Here is a 27,136-nt window from a genome sequence, read left to right as displayed (position 1 = left end):
AGCTCATGCCTGGTGCAATGTATTGATAACCTGCTTTTGGCATCAAAGACAAAAGATGACTGTAAGCTAGATACTATTGCACTTCTGAATCATCTTGCTCACAATGGTCATAATGTTTCCTCCCCAAAGATGCAGTACTGTAGAAAATAAGTGGTTTATCTTGATCATCATTTTGAAATGGGATCAAGGAAAGTCTCAAAAACATGTTTCTACATTTTGGAAGATGAGGCTTCCAGCCACCCAGAGGGAGGTGAGGATGTTTCTGGGAATTGTTGGCCATTATCATCAGTGTATTCCAAACTTTTCTTTGACTGCATAGTCTTTAATAGGGCTAACTCACAGAACATCAAGAAACTGGCACCATTTGCTAACATATGTATGAATATCTTCTGGGATTTAAGAGACAATTTATTATGCACCCTACCTTGGAATGCCTGATTATGAAAGGGAGATCTACCTCCTTTGCCATGAAAAAGGTGGGTATGCCCTGTCCGTTTTTACAAAACACCTGAGCGGATCCAGAGGCCAATGGCATACTTGTCTGGTGTGTTGGATCAAGTAGCTGTAGACCTTCCTAATTATCTAAAATGGTTTTCAGTTGTTTGCATTGTAATTGAACATAGTGAAGGAATTTTAATGGGACATTATTTAATTGTGTTTGTTCCTCAATCATTTGACATTTTGCTGACCTGAACTAGGACTCAGCACATGATAAACTGCCACCTTACCAGTTATGAGCAAGTCACACTGGCAGCTGAGAACATCTCTGCCAGAAGACAGTTTTCCAAACTCTGCCGTGCTGCTTCTTGTTTCAGATAGAAATGAAGACAGTGACAGAAATCAAATCAAAGAAATTCCACTCAAAATGTCTGATTTGATTTTGTTTGTGAATGAAACTTGACAGAGTTGTGGAGCATTGAAATCTGCCTATGTAACTTGTTCCATTTCTGAAATTGTTGAATTTGTAGCTTTAGCACAAGCTGCAGAGTTGGTCGCACCAACAAGAGCTAATTGCCTTTGAATTTGAAAAAACTTATACAGACAGCCAAAATGGCTTTGGAGTGGTACATGATTTGGGCAGTTAGGGGTCACAAAGCAGTTTTGTGATATCTACACCCTTCTAGAATGGTCCCTATAGGCTTGATTTGTTGGAAGCTATATAACAACCAAAGGAAATTGTAGTAGTCAAGAGTGCTGACCATTAGGCAGTAAATAATTTGGTTATGCTGGGAAACAAATATGTGGACCAAGTCGTGAAATACTGGAAGTTTGAAAATGAAAATGAGAGGGAGTAGCGAAGCTGGCAACCAGGGTGGCCACGTGGCATTGAAGCTCAGAACAGCATAGCCCACATCCTGCAGCCATCAGGCATATTTTGCCACTGGAGAAGCCCTTTGCTTCTTGCTATATGAACTTCAATGGGAGCCACCTTTGTACAAAAAGGGATGATACATAGCCTGCTGTTACTGGCGTCCACCGCCGTGGCCTTCAGAGGTCCTGCAGGGACAGGGCCTGCAGGTGAACCTGAGGGTGAGGCTATCGTGTGTGTGCCACCATTTGTGGGACTTGTTGGTGTGTGGGCTGCTCTGTGTCGGTTTCTGAGGTTGCTCATACATCACCAGTGAGGCCTGGGCCATGGCTCGGCCTCTCCACTGCTCCAGGGGGGCTTACTTGCTTAGAGGCCTGATACCACCTTACGAAGGCATTGCCAGCTGAGCAACTTCAACCTGGGCCTGCTTACACACACTGCTATGCAGTTGCCTGGTGTGTGGGGGACTGTCCGAGCCAGAATCCTCAGAGGTTACTACCAGACCTGCAGTCAATGAGCGATGAGAGACTGTTTGGCTCTGAACAATGGGGAGGCGCTTGCATCCTCCATTATGACATAAACTTTCAATGCACGCTTGAGCCTGCGTTGGGATGGTGATCCCCCCGGCCCCACATCCCATATGGTTCCCTGCTCCACCTATCTGCTGCTCCTTTGGTCCTACTGCTTTCATTGCATCACCCTACACATATGTCCAATGGACTGAATGAGCTGACCACAGTGCCTCTTTATACCCTGCTGGACTAGGCCCCCCACCTCTTTCTGGGCCTGCTGAGTGTATAGCTGTAGCATACCGCTATAGCATACTGCTGGGCTGCATCTGGGCCATGATTAATTGACTGTGCCTTGGTGGTAGTGTTGTTCCTGGGTTGATGCCACACTTTCCACATTGGTCCCCATTGTGATCCTTCTCTGCCAACTCATAAGGGGACACAACAGTGGCTGATTACTATATCACAGACCTAGCTTGCCTCCCGCACGCACCTAGATGCTTAACACTTGCACAGTCACAATGGGCCAAGGAGATCTTAAGCAGCTGGTGGACCTCTTTGAGAGGCCAATAGCGATCCCCCTCTCAAGCACACTGCTGCGATTATGGCTGAACTGCGGGCTGACTTCTAGACCACAGACACATGCTTTGATATGCTAAATAACCAAATGGATAGCAGGAATGAATGCCTTGATCGCCACGCTACCAGAATCGATGGGGCAGAACGCAGGATCTCCAAGATGAAGGATGGGTGTGTGGGTGTCTTGAAGTGCCTAGAAAGAGTTGAACGAATACTCAAAACAACTTCTACAAAAAATGAAGATTTGGAGGCGAGGTCTTGTTGCAATAATCTGCGGCTCACTGGTCTGGCGGAGACCACTAATACTGGTCATATGGGTCTATATACTGAAAAACTCTTTGTGGAACGTTTTGGCAGGGACTCCTTCACTGATACCTTTGTAATTGATGGGGCACACAGATCGCTTGGGCCACGGCCCATGCCTGGGGCAGCACCATGGCCAATTGTTGCTAGACTCCTCAATTTCAGAGATTGAGGCACAGCTCTGTATCTTGCTCAAGCGAAAGGTCCACTGCTAAATCAGGGTACCGCACTGTCCTTATTCCCAGATTATACTCAGCTCCTCCAGGATGCATGGCAAGAAGTCGCTGATGTGAAGCACACTCTTCAAAGGCGATGCATCAAATATGGTGTGCTGTACCCGGCACCCCAAAGAGTGGAAATGTAAGGTTGACAACATGTGCTTGGTACCCCACCAGATGCTGCCAGCTTTTGCAAACAGCATGGATGTGGTGGGGCCTCCCTGTGCCATTCACCGCCTACTGGCTGTCCCCCCACCTTGGCACTGGACTCTCAGCTTGAGGCTTGACTCTACATAGCCCTCCAGCTGCTCTTCACCCTTTCATGTTATGTTTGCTCAGGCATGATTCTACACTTTTATTGTAAATGATAGATACCCACGGCTGATGGTTGATAATCTTCTAATGGCCTCTGGTTTTAATTTTGCTTTCTTCATATGCTTTGATAGAGTGGGCGCAGCTCACCCGGTCATTGTCACCCCTCCTAAGTGTATACCACTATGGTTGTTTTTTCAGGGTTGTTTGGGAACTTGGGGATTTGTCAGTTGCTGTTGTGGCTGGTGTGGGTGGGGGTAGTGATCGGTTTTATGTTTATATTTTTGTTTTGTTGAAGCTACACTTCCATTTTTACATTTGATGCTCCATAATTACACTTCTTCTATGCCTTACACTCACTTTGGACTCAATGACAACACTCACTAATGGGGCATGGTCATTTATACTCCTTTGCATGACCTGGAATGTCAGGGGCCTCAACAACCTCAACAACTCAAGGAAGGGGAAATAAGTACTTAGTTACCTCCCTACACATGGTGTTAATCTGGCTTATCTACAAGAGACTCACAGATCACTGCTCCCTGACTGTACTTATGCCGCTCAATGGGGTTCCAATTGTTATTTTTCCTACTCCAGCTCATATTCGTGTGGAGTCTGTATTTTAATACACAAGAGTGTACCATTTGTGTCGCAGGGATGTGTTTCGTACGCTGAAGGGCGTTACCTAATGATATTGGTGAAGCTTGCTGGTAAATCTCTGATTCACCTGAGTTCTATTATGAACTTTCTGCTCTGATTGATTGCCAACTGGCTGATTATGTATTGATGGGTGGAGGCTTCAATATTACATGTGTTCCTAGCGTAGACTCCACTGGCTCCACTGCAATAACTAAACCACGCTTGTTACGGATTCCCTAGACACCTTTCGACCTTCTGACGTGTAGCACTTTCAGCACCCACTGGAAATGAGCTATACATATTACTCTGCTCCACATCAAGTCTGGACCCGTATTGATAATTAGTATGTTTCACATGAAGTATTACTATGGCTAGCTGATATTGCCCACTTTCCTCGCACGCTTTCTGATCACGCCCCCGTCACAGCCAGAGAATGCTCTTGACAAAGTTTTCTGAACAGAAGTCTGTGATGCTTTAATTGAATATTTTGCTTCCAATACTGGGTCTGTGCAGACATACTCCACTCTCTGGGAGGCCTTCGAGGCCTATATCAGAGGTATATACATTGCAAAACATGATGGAGTCCTGCGTAGTATCCATACTGACTTTGCCAAAGTAGAGGGTAAGCTGCACAATATTTATGCGCTTGCCTCGTCCACTACAGACCTCTACTCGCCAAAACTGAATTACTGCAGGAGTTAAGGGACCTTTCCGTGCGTGAGGATAACTATATGGGCAAATATGCCAGGGTGCTTCGGTACGGCAAAAACAAGAGGCCGGGTTGCACTCTGGCTTGTCTCCTCAGACCCCTGTACCATGCTACGTATACGAGACCACCCCTGAGCGAGTCGATTGTGTGGTTATAATTGACAGCACTGATATTGTGGATGAGTTTCTGACATACTATGAACACCTACATACGTCCTGTATGGGCAACAAGGAAGCAGCCTTGGCTGAATATTTGTCTGAAATAGCAATGGTCTGACTTGAACATGGTCAGCAACATTTCCTTGCAGCTCCCATTACTGGAAGGCAGCAAGGGTCCTGCACTAGATAGCTTCAAGGGACATTTCTATAAAGTGTATAAGACAATTTTTGCCCGGTATCTATCTTATGCTGAATCTTTAGAATGCAATGTACTCCCCCTACATTGTGCAAAGCCATGATTACCCTGTGGCTTAAGCCTAACAAGCCCCCTAATATTGCACTTCCTACAAGCCACTATCGCTATTGAATCATGATAGCAAAGTACTGGCCAAGGTGATGGCCACACTCCTTTCGCTATTAATGGAAATTATAGTCTCCCCCATGCAATCCTGGTTTATACCACACCATTCCACTTTGATGAATCACTTTCTTTACAGTTACTTATCAGATCTCCCCCACAATCCCTGCGGCAGGCATCCTTCTGGATGCTGAAAAAACATTTGAATCTCTTAAATTGCCTTTCCTCGCTGTTACCTTAACCAAATTAGGAATTGCAAATGGCTTCAGAAAGCTTATTATGTATTCTATAAGACCCCCCTGGTCCGTCATCAAATAAACGGCACAAACTCGGAACCCTTTCTCTTAATGAGAGGCACCGACAGGGTTGTCCTCTTTTATCTCTCCTATTTATTCTTGACATGGACCCTCTAGTTAGACATTTACAGGAACAGCATTTGGAGAGGGGCCTCACCGGAGGTACATTATTACCATCTCTTTATGATGATGATGTGCTGCTATTTGTCTGTGACCCCCACACTAACCTCCCCCCTCTTGTTCGAGAGATGATGCCTTTTGAAACCTTTTCTGGTCTGTTCAGTAACTGTAATAAATCAGAGACATTTCCTCTTTCAGATGCCAATCCCTCTCCAGTGGTGCATGGACTCTACCAAATATCTGGGCATATGCCCTCACAGGGACAGAATGGAGAGAATTAGGCGTAACTATGGCCCTGCTGTAGACAAGCTCATGACCCAAATAGAGCGCTGGATGAATTTGCCACCAACAATGGCTGGACTTATAGCCATCATTAAAATGGTGGTCCTTTCACAACTTCTTTTTCTGTTTTTAGATATTCTTATTGCCTTGACAAACAGTTTTCTTGACACATTGAGAGGACTACTCACCTGGGCAATATGGGCTGGTCATTGTCCTTGAATTTGCTGAGATACACTGACACTCCCTCATGACTGTGATGGTTTTGGGGTCCCCGACCCACAGTTATACTATTTAGTGCCCAATCGCACTTTGCACATTACTGTAACCATCTTGATGCTGGAGATCTGTATTTTAAACCCAAGCAGACTCAGCTGCCAAATTCCCCACTTTCCTCTCTACTGTCATGCGAACTCTCCCGGAACCCCACTGAAATACAGATCTTATCCACCACCTGCTGGGCCTGGTCCAAACATTTATAATGGTTAGGTGGCCAAACCATGTACTCCCTGCATATAGCCCTTAAAAACAACCTATGGCTTCCTACTGTCCAGGAAAGTCTGGTGCACTGGTCTCTTGTTGCTCATAACCTACGAGTCTTCTGTGACGTATTAGTCAATAGCATTCTCAAGCCTAGTTCCACTTTGGCAGAAGAGGGACATTCTACTCTTATAGATAGGTTTATATTCCACCATTTACATAGCACGTGTTGCAACACCTTACCGTCATACCATGATGCGCCTCCAGATTTCCCTCCAATTACATTTGTGATTGTTGCCCCAGACAGCTGTCACCTTATATCAGGTCTCTAAAGCCTTCCGTACAGCCGTGGCCAGTCTCTGTGGAGTGATCGAGAGTAACCTGAGAACGAGATCTGGGATTCCCCATCCTGGATAAGACCTGGCCTTATTGCTGCACTCAGACCGGAGTTGTATCTAATATTTATCGCCACAGTTTTGCATTATAAATTTCTACACAGAGCATACACAACCTTCAATGCCTTAGCCAAACTTGACCCTACTAGACCCAACCATCACCTCCAGTTGTGTAGAGCAGAACAGACAGACTTTGCCCAATTGACGTGGACCTGCGAGAAGATCAAATCATATTGGGAGGGGATCTATGCTGTACTCCCTCTCATGCTGGAACAACTGAAGACTTTATTGGGGTATGATAAGCCTTTCCTGCCTGGATTGAGCCATTTGACTGCCATTGCTCTGCTTTTGGCCAAAAGAGAAATGGCACTTCACTGGGGAAGTAGTGTGCTCCCTACTTTAATTGCTTGTTTACAAAATATCTCATACTGCAATATGAACTCTAAACTCTGTGCTGCTCTGCAGCCAATATCTTCCAGACCCAAGGATATCTGGCAGCCGCTTAGAGACTACTTGCTAATGGCAAAATACACAGCAACACATGAAGATGCGGAATAATAACTTTGAGCAAAAGAGCTTGCCCGTTGCACAGCTTATTTCAGTGTCTAACTATGTTAGTTAAACAGGTATGCAACTTCTTAACCTCTTTCTATTGTTTCTGGGTTATAAGCTGTTCTCTAGTTTTTATTTTTTTCTCTTTTTTTCCCATCTTCCCCGATTGTTTCCCACATTATTCATACTCCATGTACTCATTGTGTTGAATGCTTTATGCTTGTGATTTGTGGCTTTCTTGTTCTTTATGCAAACAAAAATCGATAACTAAAGTTTTAAAAAAACAGAAAATTTAATTCAATCAAATGAGCACATTAAAATGCAAGAAGCAGACCAAATTGACTCAAGGGAGCATTTTGTTAAAAGTGCAGGAAATGTAAATTGTTTCTTGTTGAACCCAATGCAGACTTCATTAATCAAACTGAGGGAACTCCTGGAGGAGGTACCAGGGGATAAAGATAGAAGTCGAAGTCTCCAGGTTGCAAATTCATTTATCATGGTGTTTGGATATCTCCTGAGAATAAATATGTTCTTTCTGACAGTATGCGATGTTCAGTGGCCCTCTAGCTACATGAGCAGTGTCATGTAGAATTCAATTTGATGACCAAGTATTTCAGGAAATACTGGTTCAATACAAAATACAGAACTGTTGCAGAATATCTGTGTCATAGATGCATCCTTTGCCAGTGAAATAATCATGGAAAGAGGACTGTGATGATATATTCTCATGATTGTCTGCTTGTTTTCTAAATGAGTTGAGGCCAATGCGACCCGTAGATCTGACATTTGCCAAACTCTTGTTAGGGGAATTGAGACCACAGTTTGGCTTACCATCCTCTATTAAGACAGATAGTGGGCCTCATTTTTAAAATTAGATTCTTAAATTGATTTGTACAACCCTCCAGATTAATCACAGGTTCCACCATAGCTATTGTTCACAATTATCTAGCATAGTTGAGAAGATGAATGGAACCATAAAAAAACAGTCTAAAGTGTGTGCATACACTAGTCTGAAATGGCCAGATGCTCCATATCTAATTCTAATGAGTATTAGAAGTACCCCAGACAAAAAGACCTGTCTCTCATCTACTGAAGTGATAGTGGACAGAGCTATGAGATTGTCCTAGATACCTTCATCAAAGCATGTATCAATAACTGATTACATCAGTGGAGATTACTGTAAGGATATTGAATGATTTGGTGAAATCTGTCTCTTATCAGATCAATTTGGCAACAGCATGTTCAAAAGAATCTCCGTCCCATCTATGACAACCAGGTGACTGGATCCTGATGAAGACATATGTCTGCAAACTTTATCTTGAACAATGTTGGAATAGTTCTTAAGAGGTTGTGCTTGTGACTAACACTGTTGTGAAGTGTACCAGAATCTCACAGGTGATCTACGTTGCTCACAAAGGTAGAGTGAAGAGGGTGGAAGAAAAAGTGGTGACAACAACCACTGATTCACACAGCCAAGATCAAGCTAGCAGTGTGGATCCAGAGAGTGTATAGAAAACTTTGTCTGTGGTGAAATTGCTGATGAAAGTGAAGGTAAAGATCCTGATGAAGGTATCAGTGGCTAGTTTCAAATCATCTATCAGAGTGAAGAGTTGTTTCAAAGTCATGAGTGGCTAAAGGAAGAAATAGTCTCTGATTAGTCCATTGAAATGCTCCAGTTGAAAATTTGAATCCCGAGAACAGTGAGAGTGGAATGTCTATTGCTAAAAGACCAGCAAGAAAAAGAATTCTAAACAAAATGTACACCTCACCTGAATGGGTTTATTTTGTGCCTGTGTCTGAAGAAAAAAGAAGATTCAGATGCAGAAATATACAGTCCAATAAACTGTTGCCAATTAATTTTTCTAAATGAACTACAAGAAAAAGAGCCACCTTTAGCTTTTAAGATATCACAGTGGTAAAATAAGTTTTGAACATTGCAGAGAAATCAGAAAAATAACTAAAGCTTGGTTACAAAAAAAAAAGAGATTATGTGGGTCATTATGAACACAGCGGTGTTTACCGCCGTGCTCATGCTGGCGGTCACTTCACTGAATCCCAGCCCCCCTGGGACTCCACCGGCTGCATAATGAACATTCTGCTGGGCCGGCGGGTGATAACATTGTTTCCCCCCCCGCCGGCCCAGCAGAATGCATGGCCAGGACATTGCCGCCGCCAATGCCGCTGTGCGGCGGGTGCAGCTGCACCCGTCGTGCAGAACACTACCCCTAAATCGGGCAGTGACCGGCACGATGGGGCACTGCACAGGGGCCCCTGCATTGCCCATGTGAAGTGCATGGGCAGTGCAGGGGCCCCCAGGGGGGGCCCCGGAGCACCTCTTCTGCCACTCTTTTTTGGCAGGGGATCCCACCAGGGAAAGGCTGGTGGCAGAAGGGATCATTATCTGAGGGGCAGCGCTGCTTGCAACGCTTCCCTGTCGAAAAATTATTCCCTCCACCGTCAGGCTGCCTGTCTGCGCCAGCCTGGCAGTGAGGAGGGCTGCCACAGGCGGCCCTCCCTGTATTGTTTATATGGCGGTTCAGACCGCCATGCCGGTGGCGGTCTTTTCCGCTGTCACCGGCATGGCGGTCTGAACCGCCATGTACATAATGAGGGCCTATGATTTGAAAAAACACATTTTGATAGATTTTTATTTTTGATTATTATTTTGGAAAACAAGAAGATTTATTATACTTTTGAAAAAATATGTATCTGAAGACTAATTTTGGATAATTTATTGTGTTTGATTTCAATTGAACTGACATACAGCAGATACTGTAAACATTTTAGCATTATGTTATTGATAATGATACTGATAGACTTAGGGGGTCATTACGACCTCGGCGGTCTTTTTGCAAGACCGCCGAGGTACCGCCGTGCTGAAGACCACCAGTGGTGGCAGTCTTACGCGCTGCGTATTATGACCGCTGGCAGAAAGTGGAGGTTGCTCAACCGCCACGTCAACAGAACACCGCCCACTGAATCACGTCCCATGATTCGGTGTGGCGGTGTTCTGGTGACGGTGTTCTGGTGGCGGAGCTGCCCCCATGGATCCCGTCCCCTCCCGGAGGATCAACGGACAAGGTAAGTTGATCGTCCGTTAGGGAAGGGGGTGGGGGATGTTGTGTGTTGTGTGCGTGCATGGGGGTGTGCGTGTGAGAGTGTAGAGGGAGTGAGTGAGTCAGTGTATGCGTGCGGGGGGGTGTTGTGTGTATGGGAAATGTGTGCGGGTCGGACGGTGTGCATGTCTATCTGTATGTGTGCGGGTTTGTGTTGTCGGGGTGTATGTGTGCGTGTAGGGGTGTGTATATGTGCATGTTGGGGGTGTGTGCGTGTAGGGGTGTGTATATGTGCATGTTCTGGGTCGGGGTGGGGAGGGGGTTTGTGCCACCTTTGGGGGGTGGCAGCGGTGTGAGGGGGTGGGGGGAGGATTTGTGGGGGGTAGCGGCGTGGGGGTGGCCCCTATCAGTGCCAGGGAAGGAATTCCCTGGCACTGATAGTGCCTACCGCCATGGATCTCGTGGCGGTTGCCAACCACCCGAGATCCATGGCGGTATGCAGGGTCCTGATAGCGTCGGCGGTCTAGTGACGACCGCCGGGCTGGAAACCGCAATCTCCAGCCCAGCGGTCTTCACCGCCATGGCGGTCGGAATGGTTAAGTGACGGATGACCGTGGCGGTAACCGCCACGGTCATAATTCCATTTTTTTTCCGCTGGCCTGTTTGCGGTCTTACAGCCGCTTTACCACCGACCGCCAGGGTTGTAATGAGGGCCTTAGTTGGCTTACTGTTGTGCCTTATTTCTCCTGCAGCATATGCCTCCACAGAAGTTGAACTAACTAAGCCATAATAAGGTTGAGTCTTTTACACTGATACATAGATTTAGTTACTGGATTTCATGATAATATTTATAAAACAATGTTGAGTGAATATGCTGACATAATGGCGGGAAGATTCATATAGTTTGTACTTTTATTTCTTCTACTGCAGGTTAATTTACCACTACCTGTCTCATATGGTTTGTCTTGCTACGTTTTTTACTATATTTAATAAGCAGGACTTTCTATTTCCATATCAGTCTGAATCCAATGTTTTGCTAGGGAACCCTCCTTTTTCTGAAGATGCTAGGAATAGGGAAACGTATGGTAAATATTCGACTACAGTTGCACAAACTAACTACAACATTAAACAAACTAATGGGGAGTATGTCTGTAATTTGAGGAAAGAATAGTGCACATTTGTTATGGAATATAAAGAAAAGAGGCTGAAAATGTTGATAGTTTGGAAAGTTGAGACGAAAATCAGAGAGCAGGTTAAGGCTGAGGAAGAATTTAGGTTTTTCAATTTGTGTCTAAAAGTGAGAATGGAGAAAGGAGAAAAGGAATGAATTGTGTATGGTGCACTGTGAACCTACAGGAGTTACGATAATAGAATTTGTAGGTGAGTTTGTGTTAAAGAACTTATGTGGTTAGTGGTGATTCTATGGTGGGTGAATAACCAATTCTGGGAGGAATTTATTGTGTGTGTGGTAAAGCTGCTCATTTTAACATACCTCCTAATTGGGTATATCATTGTTATTTGGCCTCAATATTTCCTAGTGTTCCCCATGTGAATGGGATGAATGATGCTGTTAGTTTGAAGAGAGTGAAGCGCAGTTTCGGACAGATATTGTTAGACCTAATAGGAGCTATGATGCCACCTGGAGGTGGCTAAAATGATATGAACATTTGGAGATTGTCTGCACCAGTTGACACACTTCCTTCCAATACCAACAGACCTCTAACAGATTAACTCCAATGGCTATACATGCATTGTAATGCTTAATCACTTAAAGCTAGATGTCCTTCTCATGAAGGAAGGTAGAGTTTTTTTAAGGTTTTGAAGCTGAGAGAGGGCTGTATCTTCATCCTCGATAAAAAAAGGGTTATTATTGCTTATGTCCATAATATTACTAATATGTCTGGTGAAATCCAAGCTTTAGAAGAGCATGGCTTCAGGGAAGCAATAGGATCCTGGGTTAATGAGTTAAAAATGGAGTCTATTAATGTTGGTGAATGGATGGATAGTTTGGGAGGTAGTATGTTTAGAAATTAGGTAAGTTGACATTGCGAGGTACTTCAGATGCTGGTATTAATTTTTTTACATATTCAAAAACAGCTTTTATGACTACGACGCTTACATTTTTATCAAATAAAATAGTACAAACAGACATTCCTGATGCATTTTGTTTCAAATTAAATTAGCTCTACCTACATATCACTACATTAGTTGACAGTGATAGCTGGTGAACTGATAATGGAATGAATTTCTAACAGTGATACCCTCGAATGCATAGGAAGTCCTCTGGTTAATATTAAAGATTGTTCATAAACGTATCTTTAATTAGTAATATTGCAAATAACTCCTAAAATGTAGTATATAGTATTTTAAGAAAATACACCGAGTCTGTGCGAAGTAGGAAACACAACCTATGTATTTCGACGAATTGAACATTTAAGTAAACTCTCGGCATATCATATTGCATTTAGTTTTATATTGAAGGCGCAGTATAAAAACATTCAGTCCACACGTGTAGTGTAGTACACTCAATGCAGGTTGCCAGTAGGGCATTAAGAATTACATGAGGAATAGGAGAATCGTGCAAGGCTCATCTCTGAATATAAACAAGATTTCCATGAAATAATTGTGTAGCAATCAAAATGGCAAAGTCAGAAAGGTCAGTCAACGGGGGACAAATTAACATTTCGAGTCTATGGTTTCAGCCTTTGATTATCTCCAGGATGAAAGTAAACACAGTAAACATGGTATCCTAGTGTCCTCCAGGAACCGGCAAGCATCTGCACCAGAATATTGAGCTGCTCAATGACAATCCAATCAGGCAAGAGCTGTGTGTACCCTCAGCAAGACTAAGGAGCACACAAAGGAGCCAACACACGAGTGTTGGTTATAGGAGGAGAGCATCTGTATGCCCCTGTCTGGTTGTAATATGGTTTGATAATCTCAGGAGCCACGTTGTATTACCACTGCATACTAAAACACAAAGGTCCAGATTTAAGAAAAGTGGTGCTTCATTACATGAAGCGCCACTTTTCTTGAGCTGCATTGCGCCCTTCAACGCCAACATGTGTGCGCGGTATTAATGATATGGCGTACCATGGTGCACCTTAGGATCAATAGCATCATAATTTCTGATGCAAAATTACAAAGAAAGGGAGCACACTGCCTACACTCCAGCAACAAAGTCCAACCCCAATGCATCATGGTAAATGCAGTCGAATTCGTAGTCCATTCCGAAAGTAATAAAGTCTTTCACCTCTGTAGGCGCAGCAAGTGCTGTTTATCCCTGTACACGTGTTTCTGGGTTTAGCCCATCATCAGCAGGGAGCAGCATGGTATAGGGGCTTGCTTGAAATGCCGCCAAATGTTCTCTCAGGTTTATGTACCTCTCATGGCGCACAGGTGCCTCCCAAGGCTCGTCAGCCGTGGCTCAAGGGAGCCGTCCAAAGACAAAATTACAAAGAAAGGGAGCACACTGCCTACACTCCAGCAACAAAGTCCAACCCCAATGCATCATGGTAAATGCAGTCGAATTCGTAGTCCATTCCGAAAGTAATAAAGTCTTTCACCTCTGTAGGCGCAGCAAGTGCTGTTTATCCCTGTACACGTGTTTCTGGGTTTAGCCCATCATCAGCAGGGAGCAGCATGGTATAGGGGCTTGCTTGAAATGCCGCCAAATGTTCTCTCAGGTTTATGTACCTCTCATGGCGCACAGGTGCCTCCCAAGGCTCGTCAGCCGTGGCTCAAGGGAGCCGTCCAAAGACAAAATTACAAAGAAAGGGAGCACACTGCCTACACTCCAGCAACAAAGTCCAACCCCAATGCATCATGGTAAATGCAGTCGAATTCGTAGTCCATTCCGAAAGTAATAAAGTCTTTCACCTCTGTAGGCGCAGCAAGTGCTGTTTATCCCTGTACACGTGTTTCTGGGTTTAGCCCATCATCAGCAGGGAGCAGCATGGTATAGGAGCTTGCTTGAAATGCCGCCAAATGTTCTCTCAGGTTTATGTACCTCTCATGGCGCACAGGTGCCTCCCAAGGCTCGTCAGCCGTGGCTCAAGGGAGCCGTCCAAAGACAAAATTACAAAGAAAGGGAGCACACTGCCTACACTCCAGCAACAAAGTCCAACCCCAATGCATCATGGTAAATGCAGTCGAATTCGTAGTCCATTCCGAAAGTAATAAAGTCTTTCACCTCTGTAGGCGCAGCAAGTGCTGTTTATCCCTGTACACGTGTTTCTGGGTTTAGCCCATCATCAGCAGGGAGCAGCATGGTATAGGGGCTTGCTTGAAATGCCGCCAAATGTTCTCTCAGGTTTATGTACCTCTCAAGGCGCACAGGTGCCTCCCAAGGCTCGTCAGCCGTGGCTCAAGGGAGCCGTCCAAAGACAAAATTACAAAGAAAGGGAGCACACTGCCTACACTCCAGCAACAAAGTCCAACCCCAATGCATCATGGTAAATGCAGTCGAATTCGTAGTCCATTCCGAAAGTAATAAAGTCTTTCACCTCTGTAGGCGCAGCAAGTGCTGTTTATCCCTGTACACGTGTTTCTGGGTTTAGCCCATCATCAGCAGGGAGCAGCATGGTATAGGGGCTTGCTTGAAATGCCGCCAAATGTTCTCTCAGGTTTATGTACCTCTCATGGCGCACAGGTGCCTCCCAAGGCTCGTCAGCCGTGGCTCAAGGGAGCCGTCCAAAGACAAAATTACAAAGAAAGGGAGCACACTGCCTACACTCCAGCAACAAAGTCCAACCCCAATGCATCATGGTAAATGCAGTCGAATTCGTAGTCCATTCCGAAAGTAATAAAGTCTTTCACCTCTGTAGGCGCAGCAAGTGCTGTTTATCCCTGTACACGTGTTTCTGGGTTTAGCCCATCATCAGCAGGGAGCAGCATGGTATAGGGGCTTGCTTGAAATGCCGCCAAATGTTCTCTCAGGTTTATGTACCTCTCATGGCGCACAGGTGCCTCCCAAGGCTCGTCAGCCGTGGCTCAAGGGAGCCGTCCAAAGACAAAATTACAAAGAAAGGGAGCACACTGCCTACACTCCAGCAACAAAGTCCAACCCCAATGCATCATGGTAAATGCAGTCGAATTCGTAGTCCATTCCGAAAGTAATAAAGTCTTTCACCTCTGTAGGCGCAGCAAGTGCTGTTTATCCCTGTACACGTGTTTCTGGGTTTAGCCCATCATCAGCAGGGAGCAGCATGGTATAGGGGCTTGCTTGAAATGCCGCCAAATGTTCTGATGCTATTGTGGTACTTTGCGGGATTCATGCCAAAAATGTTGGAGCTAATCCTGCAAAGTACTTAGAAGACCATAATAAAAAATGGTGTGACTCAATTTAACACCTGATCTGAGCAGGTGTTAAAAAGGACGGGAAAAAACACGCAGTGGAATCTAAGAGATTTTTCTGGCACCACCTAACAGAGGAACGAACCCCTTGCATACAGTATGCCTGGGGAATGGCATAATGTGGCACAAGTGTTTACAAAGTGGCGCAATTCATGTGTTGCGCCCCTTTGTAAATATGGTGCAGCGTTTTCGCCATCATAATGCCACATTAGTGTAAACAAATGATGCCAAAGTGGCTCTAGGTGGCGCTAGTCCCTTCTTTAATCTGGGCCAATGTGCGTAACATTTATACAAGCATCATTATATAGATTCCCCCATGCTGGCATGTGCTTGCAAATTTATTCAAATATTTGAAAGTGTATGGAATATGAATATGAGTTGTTTTTGGTAAACAAGCAATGCTGGTATTGCTGGGGGAGATGTTAACCTGCTGATTAGACGTAATATAATGTAATTATGCATGTTTTCCATTGCTTTTAATGCCTTGCAAATTACATTTATTTTTAATGAATAACTGCAGTGGCTCCACTCTGTGAGCTGAATCACCTCTAGGCATAAATCACGGTACCATGGTGATAAATACTGCAAATAAAGCAGCTAATTTAAATAAATAATGATAAAACAGAAAGTGACTTAGGTTTGATAACTACTAGCAACATATAAAGGCAAGGTTCAGCATCTGGGTAAAGGACTCTGCAATTTCAAGGTTAATTCAAATTATACAATATATAGTCATATACATATAATTGCTATGCTTTAGCAAAGTATAATTGTGGTAATAACTAATAAATGCATGCATTTACTAAATGCGATAATTGTGTAAGAATGTAATGGAGGTGCGATGGAAATAGATGATGGATTTTAGCATTAACATGTGATTAACCTTTAGCGAGTATCTTTTGGGGGTCTGTGAAATGTGATGATTCAGAAACGACTAGCATTCCCGACACAGATGACACGCCTGCATCATTTAGTGGGAAAGGCAGTGACTAATTTATGCTATTGCTTGCAGTGTTTGGTCCCCAGCACTTGCCAGCGCGCCTGGTCGTTAGTAAGTAAACTTACAAGGGGACACGTACAGTCCGATGAACCTTTTGATTCGCATGGAGTATCCTAGCTATGTAGAAACCAATGTTTATCAATAATCAATATACAGTCAATTACCACTAAGAGAAACATTAATCATTAGTCAATAGTGATGACTTTTCATGAATAACCACAACTCAATAAATGTTTTAACAATGTTTATTTCCCTATTAGTTACAATACTAATCCATATGGTTAATTCAAACTTTATTCAATCAGCTCAGAATTAGTTCATTAGTGACCTCCAATAACATAATCTAATCACAACTTGATAAAACATATGCTCTAATGTTTCAGCGTAAGCTAACAAAGATGAGTATAACAACATTAATAGCAGAGTTCAGCAACCAATTCGTCAATCATTTGTCACTGTCAGCGTCACCCAAAAGAACATTACCTAACCCTGATTAGCATTAGCATGTGGGACTTCATGCAAAAAACAATTTAGATCATGAATTTTCAAAAACATCTAGCTAAGAGAAAAACTATTTCAACAGCGCAGTTGGAACCTAGAAAGAAAAGGCACAAAAGTTAAACAGTCACATTGTCATAGCTACCTATCCACTGAATTGATCAGCAACAGAGTCAGTCTTTGTCTTCAGGTCATCAATCGATCAGCAATGCATCAGGCTCTCAAGAGCATGAGCCCATTGACAGAATCTCGCATCAAATTCAAAAGGGTCTCTCCTCGATCATCTGCCTCTAACGTCTCCCCAACAGTTCTTCTGCATCTGCATCTCTCTCTACACCTGAAGTTTCCTCCCTGTGTCACGATATTATATCAAAGTTGCCCAGACCATCCCCTAATTCCTAATTGGTCAATTAATCACCCGACATGACTCTATCCAATAACTTTTATTTTACAAATCTACGAATTCTAATATTTCGCCGCTCTCAGGTTGTTGATTGGTTCATGGTACGATGTCCTCATCATACGGCTCATCAGGTATTGGAAAACGTTGCATATTCTTCTCCAGTCAGTGTCTCTATTGTTCGAGTCCTGGGAAAGTACATCTCCGTCTGCTCTACACAATATATGTTGCAAATTTGATTCCCTCATCTCCTGTCTGTCGGTACATTGCAGAAAATCCTAGCTAAGCAGACTTTATTAACAGCGAGTAGTTCAGGGTCAGTTCGGCACATTGGCTTCTCTACATTGCATGATTATTCTGCTGCTGCATGAGGCCTGGCAAAACTAGGTCACAACTTCGGCTAAGTTAGCTCTACAATATAATGCAAAACATATGTTATACATCTTATTATGACATATTACTACATTATTCTTACACATTTTCAACATTTCATACATTTTTTATCATTTTAGTACAACTGGTGTATATTGGTAGCCACTTTTCGTGGGCACATTTTCAAACGTGCACATTCATTTTTCTATGTTTACTTTTTCCATCATTTTCTTAATTAAAACGCATAACACTCATTAATAAATTCTAATTAACATATCTGCTTTGGGGAGAAGGGCATATTTTTCATAGAGCAAATCAGAGGCAGACTAAAAGGGGAGGTGGATAGAGGAAATAAAAGATAAGAAAAGGGTGACGACAGTGACAACAGGAGAAAGCAAACCTGAAAAATAACCTGGACGAGTGAGATGAAGAGATGAGCAGTCTAGGATGGCAAAAGAAAGAGACTTGAAGTTGAATCGAAACTAAGCAACCTTTGCATTCAAAAGCAAGGGCTCAAGGCTGCCAAGAAAGACTTTGGGTCCCTGGACTTACGTTTTTTCATACTAAGCACTGTTTGCATATAGTGTGCGATCAGCTAGTTTGACACACATATATTCATTTCTTGGAGAGGAAAACGTCCTGGGTAAAAACAGAGAGAGGTTCAAAGTAATCATTTTGTGGCAGGAGCCATTAGAAGAAAATCGTTGTCAGGGCCACGGGAACCTAACCAGACAAATATAACCATTTTCATCTCAGGGTAGCCATGTGATTAATATATATTTTTGGAATATGAAAATAGCTCGCAAAAGAAAAAACACACGCTCTGAATGCGATGGTCTCATCGCCTTTTAGGAAACAAATGTAGCAGCATGATATGGTAAAAGAGTTTTTTAAAATGTGATTTTTTTGTCTGACGAGCGAGGCTGGGGCTCAAGAAAGTTGTAAATCATTGTTTGCGTGCCTCCAATGACCTATGGATGCAGATTTAAAACTTTCAAAAAATTACAAAAGCTTATAAAGCTACATCTGTAAAGCGGTAAAAAGCCTCGCAGGCTTTGAAGCAATTTCCTGAAAAAACATATGTGAATCCATTTTTTCACGAGCAAATACATAGCGAAAATCCCCATGCAAGTGCAAATTTACTTGCTAATTGTGGGCCATATGTACGAAAGCTTTTTCCCATAGGCACAGAATGGGTAAAATCCTTTCGTACATCTGGCCCTGTATTCTTTGTTCACGACAGAGATCATATTTCCTCATAGAGAAGCACCATCCCCCTTGCCTACTGCAGTAATGGGTGTGTTCTGATCCCATTCACACATTCAGAAGAGATTTACTCCTTCCTTTGTCAGCAGTAAATAAAAAACAAATTCCAGAGGTCGAATAGGTAAATAAGTGCATGCAAACAAACTCATTACTCTTTTAAGCTCTACAATGCCCATTCCTCACCAATGTGAGTACACTTACACAAACGAGCAAGTGTAAAACCAATATTTGTGAATTTATAAGTAAGTTTTTCATTTGAAATAGTCATTTGCATGTGTAAACCAATTTTACAAACGCAAATTACTTTGTGAACAGAGCCAATGGTTTTAAATGTCTCTTTTGCACACAATGGGGCATATTTATCCTTTTTGGTGCAAAACTGCACCAGCGCAGTTTTGCATCAAAATGTTTTGCATCATCCTGCACCATTCCTGAGCGCCAGCCAGGCACCATATTTATGGAATGGTGCATGCCGGCGCAAAGAGTAGGCTAGCGTAAAAAAAAAAATGACGTTAGCCGGGTGGGGGTGGCGGTACGGGAGAAGGCGTTTTGCAGTAAAAAATGACATTAAGCAGGTTAGAGTAAAAAAATGACTCTAACCTGCCTAGCATAATTTTCTGATGCAAAACCATCCATACCGCATGACTCCTGTCTTAGAAAAGACAAGAGTCATGCCCACTACCCCAATGGCCACCCAGGGGGCCAGTGTCCCCTGGCATGGCCATTGCACCCAGTGCCATGTAGGGGGGCTCATTTCAGGGCCCCCAATGGCACTTTAAAAAATAAAATTAAATACTTACCTGTACTTACCTATACTTACCTGGGATGGGGACCCCCATTCTCCGCTGTCCCTCTTGTGCGGGTGGGGGTTTCCCTGAGGCCTGAGGAGGGCACTTGTGGGCTTATTCTATTGTGTTCCACCATGGAAATAGGCTCACAGTACCCCTAACGCCTGCCCGGACTGAGGCGTTAAATATTAGTGCAAAGCTTGCTCTGCACCATTATTTGGCCCCTCCTCCCCCTGTGCGTGATTTTAGCACGGGAGGACAAATATGGTGCCAAGGCCATAAAGTAATTTTTTGCACTGGAACCACTACCTTGCACCTCATGGACGCAAGGTTGGTTTCCACGTCCCAAAAACGACTTTAACTCCAAAACTTTGGTACTAGACAGGTCTAGCACCAAAGTATAAATATGGAGTTAGTTTTATACTGAATTTGTGTAAAAACAAATAACACAAATTTGGCGCAAAACAAGTATAACTATGCCCCAATATGAGCTGGCTGAAACAGCTTTCTGACTGGGATACTGCTCTGGCCATTTCTGAGTCACCGGCTGACCCTACACCTGGGATTATCAGGTTCAGCAACATGAGGCAAGTTTTTACTGGCTGCAAAAATGCACTGCGTTAAATAACATTTAAGAAAAGTGGCTGCTTGCACCCCTTAGCGCCCCCTAACACCACCATGTGTGTGCAATATTTAAAATATGGTACTAGTGTCAAACTTTTTGATGCCTGTCCGGGCTTTGCAGGACTAGTGTCAAAAATGTTGACGCTAATCGTGCAAAGCACCCAACGGCCAATTGTAAAAAAAGGAAGCCTGCTTTTAATGCCTAATCTGAGCAGGCATTAAAAGTGCTGAAAAAAATGGTGTAAGGAAATCTCTTAGGGGCATATTTAGGAAAAGTGGAGCTGCACACAGTGCAGTGCCACTTTTCTTGCGCCTCTTAGCGCCTCCCTAATGCCACCATGCGTGCGCCATATTTAAAATACGGCGCACCATGGCAGTAGTTAGAGGACTAGCGGCAAAAAAATTTATGCTAGTCTGGGGCTTTGCAGGACTAGAGTAAAAAAAAATTACGCTAATCCTGCAAAGCACCCAGAGGCCCATTGTAAACAATAAAGCCTCCTTTCAACGCTTTCTCTGAGCAGGCGTTAGAAGTCCCCAAAAAAATGGAGCAAGGAAATCTCATAGGTTTCCTTGTGCCATGTATTTGCCCCCACAATGGGGGTGCGACCCCTCTGCATACATTATGCCTGGTTCAGGCATAATGTAGGGCAAGGCGTTACAAAGTAGCGCAATGCATGCATTGCGCCACTTTGTAAATATGGTGTTTTTTGCCTTCTAATGCTACATTAGAGTAAAAAAAAAAACGCTAATGTGGCATTGGAATGGAGCTAGGGGCTCTTAAATAAGCCCCTTAGATTTTCCTGTACCATTTATTTGGCCCCCCTAGCGGGGGAATGTCCCCTTTGCATACATTGGTGGTCATTACAACCCTGGCGGTCGGTGTTAAAGCGGCGGTAAAACCGGCAACAGGCCGGCGGTAAAAAAAATGGAATCACGACCGTGGCGGAAACCGCCAACATCGACAGCCACTTTAACACTCAGACCGCCACGGCGGTACAAACAAACACCGCAGCGGTAACCGCCAACAAACAGGTGGAAGACAAGGTTCCGCCCACTGTATTACAACAGGCCAATCTGCCACCTTTTCCTGGGCGGATTCACCGCGAACAAAAACACGGCAGAAACAGGACTTGGAAGGGAAAACGCCCACCTCTACACACCCCACGAGGAACCAGGACGCAATGGAACTCGAGCTCCAGATACTAGCTGCCTTTGTCTTCCTGCTCCTCTACCAGTAACATCAAAGAAGGCGGTGAAGACCACAGTGAGTACTGCACCTACGACACAAGGGAGGGGGAGGGAAAAAAGAGTGACACACACACGCAACACGCAACACTCCCACCTCCACCCTCACACACTACAACACACACACAAGTACATGTTGATACATTACATTTACAACCCCCAACCCCCCCTTGAAGAATGCAAGGACAAAAGGAACTTAGTTGAACGTTTGTAATCTATTAAAATGCAGTAATCAAAAATATATATATATATTTACACTATAAACAAATATATACACCAAGAATACAAGTCCAAGGTATTCCACCATTAAAGTCCGTGGACCACTGGGCCCAAAATGCATGAGCGAGGCCCACACTCAATACCCGATCAAAACGGAGAGAACACTGCAGGGGCATCAGATAGAAATACAACAGGCACCTCAGGGGGGAGGGAAGGGGGGAACCTCAGCCGGATGAGTGCACAACGCCAGATCCACGAGGGGGATCCATGCCCATTGATGTATCTTGGGGAGTGCAAAGCCACAGTCTCACAAGTCTTTACAGTGGGTGGTTTGCCTGCTGCTGCATCCTGTGGAGTGCAAAGCCACAGTCTCTCAAGTCTCTCAAGTGGGTGGTTTGCCCACTGCTGCATCCTGGGGAGTGCAAAGCCACAGTCTCACAAGTCTTTACAGTGGGTGGTTTGCCCACTTCTGCATCCTGGGGAGTGCAAAGCCACAGTCTCACAAGTCTCTCAAGTGGGTGGTTTGCCCACTGCTGCATCCTGGGGAGTGCAAAGCCACAGTCTCACAAGTCTTTACAGTGGGTGGTTTGCCCACTGCTGCATTTTGGGGAGTGCCAAGCCACAGTCTCACAAGTGCATGCCTTTCTCCACTGGTTCTGGATGGGGCTTTGTGCCCAGAGTGCTTCATCCTGCCAAGGACTGAGGGAGTGGATGTGATACTCCACTGGTTCTGGAGGGGGCTTTGTGCCCAGAGTGCTTCATCCTGCCAAGGAGTGAGGTAGTGGATGTGATTCTCCACTGGTTCTGGAGGGGGCTTTGTGCCCAGAGTGCTTCATCCTGCCAAGGACTGAGGTAGTGGATGCCTTTCTCCACTGGTTCTGGAGGGGGCTTTGTGCCCAGAGTGCTTCATCCTGCCAAGGACTGAGGTAGTGGATGTGATACTCCACTGGTTCTGGAGGGGGCTTTGTGCCCAGAGTGCTTCATCCTGCCAAGGACTGAAGTAGGGGATGCCTTTCTCCACTGGTTTTGGAGGGGGCTTTGTGCCCAGAGTGCTTCATCCTGCTCGTGGCGGCCTCAGTAGCGCTGGAGCTTTTGGCGCTCATTGGCCTGCAGTGCTTGAGGCGGCGGTGTCCAGTTCAGCGGTGCTGGTGGCGGCGGTGTCCTGTTCAGCGGTTCTGGGGGCGGCGGTGTCCTGTTCAGCTGTGCTGGTGGCAGCGGTGTCCTTGGCAGCGGTGCTGGTGGCGGCGGTGTCCTTGGCAGTGGTGCTTGTGACGGCGGTATCCTTGGCAGCGGTGCTGGTGGCGGCGGTGTCCTGTTGAGCAGTGCTGGTGGCGACGGTGTCCTGTTCAGCGGTGCTGGTGGTGGCGGTGTCCTTGGCAGCGGTGCTGGTGGCGGCATTGTCCTGTTCATTGGTGCTGGTGGCGGTCTTGTCCGCCGTGCAGGTTTTCGGCGACTTGCCTGTTTTTCTGTGCCCCTTCCCCACCTTGGATGGTGGCACAGCTGTCTTCCCACTCCCAGCTGTACTCCTGTGAGAGGCTTTGGTGGTAGATGTTTTGCCTCTCTCCCGCCGGGCACTGGCCAACTTTTTGTGCTTTTGAGGTGGGGGACTGTCCATGGTCTGGCTCCTTGGCACACTGGCTGCCCTGCTGCCTGGCGCACTCGAGAAGCCGGTTACTACTGGCACCACTGTTTCCGCAGATGTTGTGGCTGAGGTGCTGGGTTGGGACCTGGAAAGGCGGGCCCTAGGGGACTGAAGGGGTGGGGTAGGTGAGGGAAAGAGGTCAAGGTTGGACAGGAAAAGTTTTTTGGACACACTTGTACGGGTAGATGGAGGGGGTTTGGGAGTGGAGGAAGAGGTAGTGGTTGTAGGAGGTGTGCGTTTGCTGACTTTGGGTGAAGGTGCATGGGCTGGAGGCTGTCGTGAGGTGGATGGCTGTTGGGTGGGTGTGTGGCTGCGTTTGTGTACCTTGGGAGGTGGGCTCACAGACACACTGGGAGAGGACACAGGGGATGTGTGAATGGTAGTAGGGGTGGTGAGTGCAAGTGAGCGGGGTGTGGTGGTGGGTGTGCTGGTGATGGACGTAGTGGATGAAGATGTAGTGCATGCAGGTGTGAGTGGAGACGAGACTGGGAGGGAGGAGGGAGACGAGGAGGAGGGGGGACAGTGGAGGCAGTGGATGTTGCTATGTCTGCATGTGTATGATGCTTGCGTGAGTGCCTGTGGGATGTGTGGTGCTAATGTTTGCCTGAGCTTCCCTTGTGTGTTGAGGTGTGTGCATGCTGGTCTGATGGTGTGCTTGGGATAGGCTGAGGTACAGGGGTTTGGGTCTGGGTGGAGAAAGTTGGAGGGGGGAGGCTGGACACAGTGACAATGGCTGCCATCAGTGCTGAGGCCAGAGTCTGAAAAACTTGCTGTTGGGCTGCCTGGCCAGAATGAATGCCCTCCAGGTATGCATTGGTCTGTTGCAACTGCCTCTCTACACCCTGGATGGCATTAAAAATGGTAGACTTGCCAACAGTGAGGGACCTGAGGAGGTCAATGGCCTCCTCACTGAGGGCAGCAGGGCTGACAGGGGCAGGGGCTGAGGTGTCTGGGGAGATGCCCACCCTCCTGGGTGAGCGGCCACGGGGCACATGCTGAGGGGCTGCTGGGAGGGCGGTGCTGGTAGGGGGGGGTGGCGGCTGTACCTGTAGATACGGGGGGCAAAGAGGGGCCCGCCACCGCAAGGGAGCTCCCATCAGAGGAGGAGTCTGTGTCACTGGTTTCAGCTCCTGTCCCCGCTGGCGGACACTACAGACACAGAAGCCCCCTGCACTACGCCGTGCACTTTGAGTTCCCTCATTAATCACAGGGACATGGGGTACAAGGCCCATGCCCGATTGCTGCACACATGGAAGTCACAGGGGCCTGACTAGGTGTAGTTGCCTCTGAACACAGGTGGGGTGGGGTGCCATATAGCCTGCCTTAAGAAGGGACCTTGCCTACTAAACTCGCCCTGGCCTAGGGGAACCCAGAGCCCACCTCCCCCACCCAGACACCTCCACTGCCCGCTGAATCGGCAGAATGAGAGTGTACTCACCCCCTTGTGGCTGCTGTGATGCACTCAAGCGCCCACCCAACTCCGGATACGCCACCGCCAGGATCCGGAACATCAGGGGTGTCATGGTGCGACGGGCACCCCTCCCACGTTGGGAGGCCATCCCCAGCTGGGCCTCCGCCGTCTTCTTGCTCCAGCGGCGAATGTCCTCTCATCTTTTCCGGCAGTGGGTGCTCCGTCTGTGGTGGACCCCCAGGGTCTGGACTTCCTTGGCGATGGCACGCCAAATATCCTTCTTCTGGTGGGCGCTGACCTAAAGGAATAGTAGAGGGGAAAAGGAGAAGATATAATCGTCCGCACCGTCACAGTCATTGGCCCGCATCCCTACCCTTGCCATGACACACATGCACTCACCGTCGTTTCATGCACGCCTCATTCTCCCCCCCTATCTTTCATCCACACCACTCCACACAGGCATTGCCCATTCGGCATGCTCACATTGTACTTACCTGTTTGTCTGGAGGACCGTAGAGTAGCGTGTACTGGGGGAGGACCCCATCCACTAGTTTGTCCAACTCCTCCGTGCTGAAGGCAGGGGCCCTTTCCCCAGACACATGAGCCATTGTCTCTTCCAGACTGAGGTCACAGCAGCACTTGCAGTGTAGGTCCTCTCCTGTCGAAGATCAGGTATCAAGTGAGTGAACAGACAGAAAATGGCGGTCACGTCCGCAGCGGTGCATACCGTCACTGCCGGCGTACATAGTGAATGGCTCCTGGAACCCATAGGGTCCAATGTTAACCAATGCAGGATTGCGTCGCGGTCTTCGACCGCCTACCGTGACGGTGTACAACGCCAGCGCAGTTACATCACATCCCCTTGTCCCACCTTACAGGTCAGGCAGCCGCCATTTCAGGGGGCCACATGGCATTAATTTTGACTGCGTCACACATATCTAGGCCTTGCGTAAACACTAATACAGGCATATATCGAGTTAAAAAAATTATGGAATAAAGTAGTGTTTATGTACCTCAGTGTTGGTTGACTCTCTGCTCGCTGTTCTTCTCCATAGAGCACGTCTGCTGGGGCAGGTGAGGAGATGGCGGCATCCTCTGGTGTACAGACCGCTGGTGGACCTGTCAACAATGGAGGAGTGACATGTAATTGTCACATACAGACTTGATCGTACCACAATCCTGGAACTGTGTGCCCAGTTGGAGCCAGACCTGATGTCAGCTATCCGCCATCCCACAGGATTCCCCCCTCTAGTGCAGGTCCTGTCAGTACTTCATTTCCTGGCAAGTGGGTCTTTTCAAACAACAGTGGCCATAGCATCAGGGATGTCCCAGCCTATGTTCTCAAACGTGTTGTCCAGAGTGTTGTCTGCCCTGCTGAAACACATGCGCAGCTACATCGTGTTCCCTCAGGTGGAGGATTTGCCTACAGTGAAAGGTGACTTCTATGTCCTGGGACATATCCCCAACATCATAGGTGCCATTGATGGGACACATGTGGCATTGGTCCCCCCCCCACAGGAGTGAACAGGTGTACAGAAACCGGAAGAGTTACCATTCTATGAATGTGCAGATGGTGTGTTTGGCTGACCAGTACATCTCCCATGTGAACAGCAAGTTTCCTGGCTCAGTGCATGACGCTTACATTCTGTGGAATAGCAGCATGCCTTTTGTGATGGGGCAACTCTAGAGACACCGTGTGTGGCTATTAGGTGAGGACATGGACCCAATAAAGTGTGACTAGGTGTCTGGGTCTGGGGATGTCCCTAAGAGTTAGTGTGTGTCTAACAGCTGTCCCTCGATATTTGCCTGTGACTCTGGCTACCCCAACCTGTCATGGCTACTGACCCCAGTGAGGAATCCCAGGACAAGGGCAGAGGAACGCTACAATGAGGCCCATGGGCGAACTAGGAGGATTATAGAGAGGACCTTTGGCCTCCTGAAGGCCAGGTTCAGGTGCCTCCATATGACAGGTGGTTCCCTATTCTACTCAACAAAGAAGGTGTGCCAGATCATCATGGCCTGCTGTATGCTTCACAACTTGACT

The 27,136-nt window shown here is 46.1% G+C and overlaps 1 protein-coding gene across 1 annotated transcript in view; it reads left to right on the top strand.

Annotated features, from left to right (window-relative positions):
• MCHR2 (melanin concentrating hormone receptor 2) overlaps window positions 1-27,136 on the top strand; it is a 1,568,356-nt gene that overhangs the window by 770,196 nt on the left and 771,024 nt on the right. The window lies entirely within an intron of this gene.

Source organism: Pleurodeles waltl, chromosome 5, assembly GCF_031143425.1.
Source record: "Pleurodeles waltl isolate 20211129_DDA chromosome 5, aPleWal1.hap1.20221129, whole genome shotgun sequence".
In the NCBI taxonomy this organism is placed as follows: Eukaryota; Metazoa; Chordata; class Amphibia; order Caudata; family Salamandridae; genus Pleurodeles; species Pleurodeles waltl.
The sequence above is the reverse complement of the archived record's forward strand: the minus strand, read 5'-3'. Positions and strand labels throughout refer to the sequence as shown.